Here is an 11,442-nt window from a genome sequence, read left to right on the forward strand (position 1 = left end):
ATCCCAACTTACTGTAGTATAGGCTTATCCTTTTTCTTGGAGCTACTCCTAGATCTGCGTCTTGTCTATGACAGGAAGGTGTGGGTCGTTTTTTGGGTCTAGATTTTCTCTCAGTCTATATGATATGATTAACATCATTTTGATGAGCTACCACTGCTTCACGCAGTACTGATAAAGAAGAATACATTGACACACAGTATTTGTATAGCATGACACACCATCAACAATATCTTCAGGACTATAAGGATTTATACTCCCGATAACATCAGTTTCTGTTGAGTTGGTATCTTTTTACTGCTGAAACCAATTATTGGTTTATGATAGCTATAGTATGACTCATAATATGATGCGGAAAGAGACTCTGTGTTAGAATAGCATCCGTCTATTTTGAGTCATTCTATTTGAAAATGGCTGCTTATTCGTGTTACTCAAAAGAGTTTCTGTATTTAGGTATCTATCCAAGTGCATTCCATTTTTATCCTTTAAACTAACGTTTAAATCCCTCACTACTATTGTGTTGTCACTGTTTTCAAGAGCAGCATCAATCATTGCTTTAACCTTTGCTTTTATAGTCTTATGTCTTAAAATTAGTTAAAGGGAATTTGTAGGTGTTGCAAATACAATATGCTCCAATTCCTAGTGTTGTCATGTTGCATGTTTTTTCTTTATCTTCGTAATTATGCTCAAACAGTGCGCCTGCATGATTCCCAAGTTCAGTTTTACAATATACTACTAAACCAAAAGCAAGACGAACAGATTTGTTTACATCTACTCGTTAAACCTCTAACCTCTTTGTCATTGACACTAATTCAGTCACTTGGCAATGCCCAGGTTTCAACCAGTGCTATGACACATGCGAAAGTCATGAAGTGGTCAGTTATTAATTCTCTGTGGGGCTTTCTCAATGATTGGATATTATGAAAGACAATAAAAAAATCTGATGAGATTGTATCAGAACAAATCAAGAAACAAGAAACATCAATCGCTAACTTTCAATAACTTATTATTGTTTACATTATCCTAGCCAGCTCTGGCATCTAAAATTGGTTAGGGAGTAAAAAAATAAGGGGGTCAATAACAAAATTCGTGGTCAAATTAGCTTGTAGAAAAATTTAAAGCCAACATATTTTATTAAATTGAATATTATAATGGAAGATGTGGTTTAGCAAAAAAAATAAAAATTACTGGTTTTGCATCTGTAGATATAAGTTGGCCATATTGTACAAGTGCATTATAACAGCTTTTGCTACTGTAAACATTTAGGCATATTTAACAGGTGTTGCTTCTGAAACCAAGATGAATTTAACAGGTTTTGGAAAAGTAATCAACTTTAAATATCGTTTTAGGTCATTTGAAACATGTTTTGGAACTTGAAACTAGTTTTATTTGGTAGCTATGAAAAACCCGTATCCACGGATACCAAAATCTCAAATTCGAAAATATATGATCGTAATTGATCGTATCGTATGATCGTAGGTGAATGTAGACATTGGTCTTTTATCGTTATGAAATGTGTAGGAAAGAATTACGAAGGTATTTCATATTTATTTACAAATGTGCTATACAATTTAGTATACGGTTGCTTTAAAATAGTTATAATCATTTATACAATTTATTAAATTCGTGTACTTATGGACGTTGAAATACTTACAAAATATTTTAGATCCTTAAAGTTATTAGTTGGAGAAGAGATTCTGCAAAATAGTTTTTCGTACTATAGGCCTATAGGAAATTCCTACTAACACGACCCTCTCTGACACGACAGCCCTAATAATTTCAAGTGAAATCTACAAATCTCTTTAAAATGTCCAAAGAAGATAATTCAAAACTAACTACTCGATGTAACTGTTACATCCCAGCAAACTCAATAACATAGATTTTTTCAAATTCACCATGTAGCTTAGAGCTTCTAGAACAAGACAATCTGACGAGTCAACATCAATACCGCAACCTTATAAAAATACCATTGTATGTTTGATTGGCGTCTTCATAAAACTTTTTAAATCTCGATTTACTTAAACTATTTGAATCTAACAGTTGATATACCAACGTATTCAAAAAAACACAAAAAACACTTTTCATTTGATTTTAAACCAAATGTGTTAGCAAGGGCAACTCTAACTCAAATTTTATAAATTAATCACGTGATTACATAAAATCTAAATATTTTTTTTTATATCCTTCGCAAAAACAATGTCATTTCAAAATATTTCTTGGCATTATAAAAAAGTCTTGCAATTAATGATATTTGAATTTATTTTGAAAATTGATTTCCTCATAATAATAGTTAATTCTCTCATATTTACCAAATTTGTGTTCAACCTTAATAAAGTAATTGTATAAAAAAAAGTAAAAGTATAAAGTATTTGTTTATTTCTATAGTTGTATAAATTTATCTTTTGAAAACATAGAGGTTTGATCGATTAATCTTATTTGTAGCACATTCTAAACTATGAACAATACAAACACTTGTAATCCTGTAGCTAGGAGTTAAAATATTTTCTTTCGAATTCATCATGTTCTAAATTGCACAAGGTTTTTACTTTGTCTTCCTGTAAAACAAGAATTTATCAAATGTTCTTTGATCCTGTTTGTTTTTGTTTTTTTTTTTTTTAGAAACAACAATCAATTTAGAACGAGAATTTCTAAGCTATTTAATTGATGATTCGCTCAACATCCATCCCATTTTTGGCTTCTTAAAATTCATAGTGCTGTAACCCCAAGAAATTTTGTGGCAGAGAACTTTTCTAATAATTTACTATCAAAATCAATAAAGTTTGAGTTAATAATTTTTTGTAAATCATAAATGAAAGTAAGTAGGATCTCGTCATTTTTTTAGTTAAATTATTTGGCCCTGGCCACCCTTCTATATCTGGCCATCAATATCTGGCCATCAATATCTCGTAATGTGTCACTTTCTTGGCCGCAGATTCAATCGTCTTTAGGCGAATTTTCTCTGACATTTGACCATTCTTCAGTTGTTCACATTCCTCTGCGTATCTGAGAGTTTCATCCAACCTAAACTTATCGGTTATCAGGTTCGCAAGCAGGTCTTTCAGTTCTATGTTAGTCCATGGGCCAACTAGCCAAATTGAAGGATATGGTATAATTTGGGGGTACTAATTTTCCTTTTCACCATAGTTAGACGGGTCTATTAGGATGTCAAAAAATCATGATTGCCATCTCAAAGTGGTAGCTAATAGAAATGGCGGCCAATCCAAGATGGCGGATGTCGAGTTTTAGAAAACCAACTATATCTCTGGAACTATCCACCCTATTTCATTGTTTCTTTTTTTAAACTAAAGCTCTATATATGTGCTACAAAAGTCGTCATATACACTAGTTCGATCAAATTAACCGTTAGTTAGTAATAAAGGGAATATTAATTGTTTTTCTAATTTTTATGTCAAAACCAATTTTATTAATAGATTATTTAAGAGTTATATGTACATTCAAGCTATAAAACAGACTACATATGTAGTGTAATAAATTCTCTTCAACTTGATATATTACATGTAGGTATCTGAAAGCATAACACCGAAAAATCACTTTAATGTCGTAACGTCTAAACAAAAATTAAAAGTCATCTTCGTCACTTTCAGAAGATTCGTTCAAATTAAAATCTGTGTTTTCTTCCTCTTGTTGGGTATAGTGTTTTCACAATTTGACAGTGTACACGCATTAGTGCACTTTCGATTGTTAACCATACAAGAAAATAATGGAACTTGGCAATCTTCGTCTAGCATCCATCCATGATCCTCAGGTGGTGGGATTTCAGGAAAACTATTTAAACATTGCTTTCAAATAGCTGTTTGATAATTAGCTCGTTTAGAATGTTGATTTAAGCAATCTTGACATGAAGGAAGTTGAGCTGAGTCCACTTGACCTTGCCAACTTTGAAACATGTAAGTTCGTCTACGTTTTATATTTTGGTGTTTCTTGAATACAACTTACAGGTGAACTTGTTGATTAAATTTTGAATTTTGATCATACTTCGTCAGGGCAAACTCATTTCCAAGCTGTGAAAACAGCAACCATCCAAGCTGACATTCAAGCTGTTTTACAGGGTGAATAAAAAGTCAAGACCCCCCCCCCTCTAATATTTTTCTAAGTAGATACAGAGACATCCTTTTGGAGGTCTTGCAATCTTAGCAGGAAGTTTCATTTTAAGATTTTGAAATTTTGAGTGGAAAGGGGGGGGTTTTGGGGGCAACTCAAAATTTTTAAATGTAAACACCCTTTAACTGACACCTCATTTTGAAGTGTTTAAAAAACTTAAAGAATGATGGAAATCAGAGTTTGCTATCTCTCCTCTGTCCAAAATGGTAGCCAGTATTATAATTACGAACCAATATTACCATTGATTTTCCATAACATTTAACGGGCTACCATTTTGGATAGAGATGAAATAGCAAACTCTGGTCTTCACCATTCTTTAAGCTTTTGTAAAAACTGTTAAATGAGGTGTCACTTGAAGGGGGTTTACATTCAAAAAATTTTGGTTGTCCCCAAAATCCCCCCTTTTTAGGGTACATTTATCAATTTCAAAATCATAAAATGAAACTTCCTGCTAAGATTAAACGACCACCAAATATCTCTGTATATTTACAAAGAAAATATTAGAGAGGGGGTCTTGACTTTTATTCACCCGTTATATTGCTTTGTAACAGTTTCAATGCTTTGAGCTTTCCTTGTCCTGAAAACGCACTCACAGTGTCACAGCCAATCCACGCATGTAACCCAGGGAAAGCTGATTTGACACTACAGCCAACTACAGATGCTAGTCTTGTTAGGTTTACCAATCTGATTCGGCCACTAGAACCGCGTCTTATATACAGGTTACTCTTTATGTCGATGTCGGATGATATGTAGAGAGCTATGACTAACACGTCTGTATCATCAAATACACAAATGACATTTGGAAATTCCATAGCAGGGTCCTTTATACGTAGCATCATACATGTATCCGCTTCTTCTTGAGAACAGGCAAGTTTGTGTACTTCTTGAAAACCACTGCCAGTTATTTTAATACACTTGTTAGAGGAAGTTACGTGTAATGTATTGATACCAATTTTCATCCTTTTACTTTCTTCTTGCCAGCTTTCAGCAAGAAACTTGGTTTATTTATGTTTTACTGGCACCACTTTGTAAAGACTTCTCTATTTTATGATTCTGTAACCACCTTTAATATTCTTGAAGTGATTCCTGCATCTGAATCTCTACTACGACGTTCAGCAGATTTTATTGACTTGTTTTTATAAGTGTCAAATACAACATCAATTCGAGTCCTATGATAGGCTGCTTTAAAAACTTGATTGAGGATTGTATCAGTCAATTGATAAAATGTTGTATTTTCTCCATGTATTTTTTTAATTAATGCCATCCCATCAATTATCGTAGCTGATGAAGATATATTTACATCTGCATGTAAGCTCTCCAGGTGTTATCCCAGCACAGACTTCATAGTTTTTAGCGAATTTCCTATATAGGGAATAAGCTATTACCATAATACTCATGGTAAGACCTGGACCCGGGAACGATTTAATTTTTGTTTTTGAGATCCCAAGAGGCCAAAAACAAAATCCATTCAAATTCATATACAGGGTGAATAAAAGGTCAAGACCCCCCCCCCTCTAATATTTTTCCAAGTAAATATACAGAGATATCCTTTTGGTGGTCGAGCAATCTTAGCAGGAAGTTTCATTTTATCATTTTAAAATTTTTGAGTGTCCGCCAAAAGGGGGGATTTGGGGGGCAACTCAAATATTTTAAATGTAAACCCCCTTCAAGTGACACCTCATTTTGAAGTGTTTACAAAAACTTAAAGAATGGTGAAAAACCAGAGCTCGCTATCTCTTCTCTATCCAAAATGGCAGCCAATATTAACAATTTTACTGTTGATTTTCCACAACATTTGACGGGCTACCATTTTGGATAGAGTAGCGACCTCTAGTTTTCACCATTCTTTAAGTTTTTGTAAACACTTCAAAATGAGGTGTCACTTGAAGGGGGTTTACATTTAAAATATTTGAGTTGCCCCCCAAATCCCCCCTTTTGGGGGACACTCAAAAATTTTAAAATGATAAAATGAAACTTCCTGCTAAGATTGCTCGACCACCAAAAGGATATCTCTGTATATTTACTTGGAAAAATATTAGAGGGGGGGGGTCTTGACTTTTTATTCACCCTGTATATATATGTTCGTTAGCGCGATAACTCGAACAAAAATGATCTGAATTTGATGAAATTCAATACATTGAATACAAACGTGTAAACCTACGTTTATTCGAACAAATTCGCAAACCAGCATATTTGGACCATGGGAACGGGGTTTATGGGTTAAAAGTATGGGTTTCCCATTTTTGACCCTAAAAACAAAATATTTTGCAATTTCTTTTCAACCCGTTTTGTAGATATTAAAAAAAGAAATATTTTAGTATATTGAAGCGTTTTTGTATGCCTAACGGTCACAGAGAAAATTCGAAAATAGTGTAATTTAAATTTCCATGTTATTCTTATGGAGAAAATGAAAACTGTCTTGTAGTTTACTTGTTTATGGATATATATAGATTAAATTTGGCAAATTTATTTATTTCATCCTATACTATTGACGTATGGCCAAAAAACACTTTTTACCTTCCCCGTAGCAGCAAACCTAAGCACTCGTTAAATCTAATGTTTATTTAAATTAGGAATAAATATGTCTTATTTATGGAAATGTTGTTTCTTCCGGGCAGCAAAAACTGGAGGGTATATTATAGAAATGTATACTTAAAAACAAGAAAAAAATATTGAAATTGTTAAAAAGCTATTTTGAAAACATAACAGTATTTACCTGAAACATAATATTTTTCTGCGCTCAGTTACCGTATTTTTTTGAACGGTGGATTTTAAAATTTAATTTATATTACTTATCTTTTTGGTAGAATCTATCCTTGCAATATATCAAGTTGAAGAGAATTTATTACACTACATATGTAGTCTGTTTTATAGCTTGAATGTACATATAACTCTTAAATAATCTATTAATAAAATTGGTTTTGACATAAAAATTAGAAAAACAATTAATATTCCCTTTATTACTAACTAACGGTTAATTTTATCGAACTAGTGTATATGACGACATTTGTAGCACATATATAGAGCTTTAGTTTAAAAAAAGAAACAATGAAATAGGGTGAATAGTTCCAGAGATATAGTTGGTTTTCTAAAACTCGACATCCGCCATCTTGGATTGGCCGCCATTTATATTAGCTACCACTTTGAGATGGCAATCATGATTTTTTTACATCCTAATAGACCCGTCTAACTATGGTGAAAAGGAAAATTAGTACCCCACAAATTATACCGACATGTTGGTTGGCCCATGGACTATGTCAGGAAATCTCCTTTTGAGTAATTTCAATTTTTCTATTCTTGAGTAGTCACTCGGCCTTATTCTTAATTTCAATGTGGAATTCAATTCTACGTCCATAGGCTACTTTTAAATTTGCTGCCAGTCTAACTTAAGTCTGACACCAGTGATATCAAAAACAATTTGGCATTTGAAAAAAACCTAAAATAGACAATTTAATAATTATTCATAATTTTTTAAATATACAGGGTGTCCCGTAACTCTTTGGACACTTGTATATAGCGTTATTCCTTAGGTCAAGACAAACACATTTCACCATAGGAACATGGGTCTGTGGTGTCTAGTTTACTGACTGTCGGTATTTATGTGTTTTTTACAAAAAAACTAATAACTCCTAAACGGTTTGAGATACAGCTTTGATATTTTGCAAAAATGTTAATCTTATTAAGACCTATTATCGTTAGAAATTATACTAAAAAATCATTAACCGTTTCAAAATAGCGGCCATTTAAAACATTTGATGCCAAATTTCACTAAAACCGTTAACTTTACAAAAAAATTACAAGAGACAAAAAATTTTGTAAATTTTATGTAGTTTTCAATGATACCTGATTTGTTAAGATTGGATAAATAACAACAGAGAAATGTCTTCTTTTCTAAACGCATGACCACTTTTCTCCATTTAAACAATGCTAAACGAGTATTAGCATTGTTTAAATGGAGAAAAGTTGTAATACATTTAGAAAACAACACGTTTCTCTGTTAATATTTATCCAATCTTAACAAATCAGGTATCATTGAAAACTACATAAAATTTACAAACTTTTTTGTCTCTTGTATTTTTTTTTGTAAAGTTAACGGTTTTCGTGAAATTTGGCATCAAATATTTTAAATGGCCGCCATTTTGAAACGGTTAATGATTTTTTAGTATAATTTCTAACGATAATAGGTCTTAATAAGATTAACATTTTTGCAAAATATCAAAGCTGTATCTCAAACCGTTTAGGAGTTATTAGTTTTTTTGTAAAAAACACATAAGTACCGACAGTCGGTAAACTAGACACCACAGACCCATGTTCCTATGGTGAAATGTGTTTGTCTTGACCTAAGGAATAACGCTATATACAAGTGTCCAGAGAGTTACGGGACACCCTGTAAATCTTTTTAAATATTTTACGATATTTTCCCAATCATACCCTTAAACCTTATATTTAGTAACTCATCGGATTTTTCGAAGGATATCTTACGTTAAGCCAATGCTGTTTTTCAAAAACATTTTATTTGATTTATAAAAACAGCTTTTATTTTTTATATAAATTTCACAACACATTAAAAGTGTTATGTTTATAAGATGTCTCCCAACAAAAAAGTCTTTTAATTCCTTAAACCCGAGTCTCTGAGAGGACTTGTATTAAGAAAATGATCTCAAGACACTTTCAGATGTTATCGGGGAAATAGCACATTTAACATGCATGGCCTGATGGTGTGGGACTTAAACGGCAATGCATTATATATGGTATCATTTTTTTTTTTTTTCAATTCGTTTTGAAAATTTAAATAATTCCTGAGTGAGGATACGGGAATTTTCAAGACATGTCATTTTATACTCAGTTTTATCTCAATAATTAGATATTTATCCACTATTCAATAATTGCAATTGTTGTTAGTTCGCCTATTTATTATTTTTAATATTACTAAATGGATGAAACTTTAAACTCTAAAAGACGTATCTAGTTTTTGGCCTTGATAATAATAATCAAAGTGTTGTCTTTTTTATGTTATTTATTGCTTTTCAGTCACAGTAGAGGTGAAACTAATGTTAAGGTTTCAGTACAATCCTGCACCTAGATGTTTTTGAACTCATCGGTTTATTATAATCGTGTTGATAATTGCACATAGTCCCGCTTTAACAAAATCCCAACTTACTGTAGTTATCGCAAGGTTTATATTTTTTCTTGGAGCTACTCCTAGATCTGCGTCTTGGCCTACTATGGCAGGGAGTTGTGGGTAGTTTTTTGGGTCTACAGTAGATTTTCTCTCACTCTATATGATATGATTAACATCAGTACTAAAATAAGAAGAATACATTGACACACAGTATTTCTATATCATGATACACCATCAACAATATCTTTAGGACTATAAGGATTTATACTCCCGATAACATCAGTTTCTGTTGAAAATTATCTTTTTACTGATGAAACCAATTATTGGTTTATGGTAGCTATAGTATGACTCATAATATGATGCGGAAAGAGACTCTATGTTAGAATAGCATCCGGCTATTTTGAGTCATTCTATTTGAATAGGCTGCTTATTCGTGTTACTCAAAAGTTTCTGTATTTAGGTATCTATCCAAGTGCATTCCATTTTTATCCATTAAACTAACGTTTAAATCCCTCAGTACTATCGTTTTGTCACTGTTTTCAAGAGCAGCATCAATCATTGCTTAAACCTTTGCTTTTATAGTCTTATGTTTTAAAATTAGTTGAAGGGAATTTGTAGGTGTTGCAAATACAATATGCTCCAATTCCTAGTGTTGTCATGTTGCATGTTTTTTCTTTATCTTCGCAATTATGCTCAAACAGTGCACCTGAATGAACCGGCATGATTCCAAAGTTCAGTTTTACAATATACTACTAAACCATAAGCAAGACGAACAGATTTGTTTACATCTACTCTTTAAACCTTTTTGTCATTGATACTAATTCAGTCACTTGGCAATGCCCAGGTTTCAACCAGTGCTATGACACTGATTCTTACACTTCACTGCTTCTTACACGGTTGGAAATATCAAACCCTTGTGGCATAAGGAAAACCGTGGTTTTTCCTTCTTCAGGAAGCTTCTTTTACATTTTGAGCATAAATATCCAATAATAGAGTTTGAAATCATTTTCAGACAATAGGTCTTTATAAAAGTGTAAAAGGTACATTAAGAAACATGTCATTTGTACAAAACGTAACTGAATTTTTGAATAAACAAACGACAGCTTGACACACATTCCCAATTTTCATGCTTAGACGGAACATGAATATGAGTTCAGTAAATGGAGTACGTATGTTAGTATAAGGGATGTATGAAAGTTCGTTAAATCTATAAATAATAACTAGTGTCGAAAAAGGAAATGTAAATTTTCTCCCAAGAATCAAAATGATTACTTCAGACCCAAACATTCCATTCCATTCAATGAAAGGCAACATCTCCGTCAACACACTTGTTACATCTATGTCTAGCTTGGCACAAATCTGAAAAACAGTCAATAGATACAGTCACCAGATCTTGGGTATGAATTCATTGCTATAGTGTCGAAAAAGGAAATGTCAATTTTCTCCCAAGAATCAAAATGATTACTTCAGACCCTAACATTCCATTCCATATGATAAGGGTGCAATTTCCAATTGGAATTTCATTTCCTCTGACGATTGATAAAGCCCAGGGATAAACGTTTGAAGAAGAAAAATAGGATTAATTTACCCTACTAGTTTTCACTCTTGGCCAGCTGTATGTTGCTTTTAGTAGAGAAAAAAAAAACGCCTAAGTAGTCATTTTAGACACTAAATTGCTAAAAAGAGAGTATGTTGGAATTTTGACAAAAAAGGTTATGTTCCACGAGGTTTTACTGTAGTAAATTATTCATTGTAAAATATTTGTTTAACTAAACGATATATTATTTCACATTAGGAAAATAAAAAGTTAAAGGAATTCATAGTATTCAAAATAGGGCTCAAAAATAAGCACCTTTGCACTTACAAGCCGTAAATATAAACCTTTCAGTATGATTTTCCCAGCTAAATCTGTGAAATAAACCTGCTATTGAACCAAACTTTGGAAAGGGCAGAAACATTTCCGTTAATAATTGATAAATGTGTAAAAGCTGTTCAAGTTGGGCCCAAACCTCCATTATAGTCTGGTCTAATGGACAATAACACTACCATGTGGGTTCGTGGTGACCTCAAAATGTAATAAAACTGCTTTCTCATTTAGTTTAGCTAAACGATAGTAAAAATTAAATGCGTGTGTCGTAATACATATTTTCGTGATACTGATTTGTTTACTTCCAGATTCATAAAAACGCACAATCTTAAGA

This window comes from Macrosteles quadrilineatus, unplaced genomic scaffold (assembly GCF_028750875.1).
Source record: "Macrosteles quadrilineatus isolate MER2022 unplaced genomic scaffold, UCM_ALF_1.0 Scaffold_2__2_contigs__length_208266976, whole genome shotgun sequence".
Classification (NCBI taxonomy): domain Eukaryota; kingdom Metazoa; phylum Arthropoda; class Insecta; order Hemiptera; family Cicadellidae; genus Macrosteles; species Macrosteles quadrilineatus.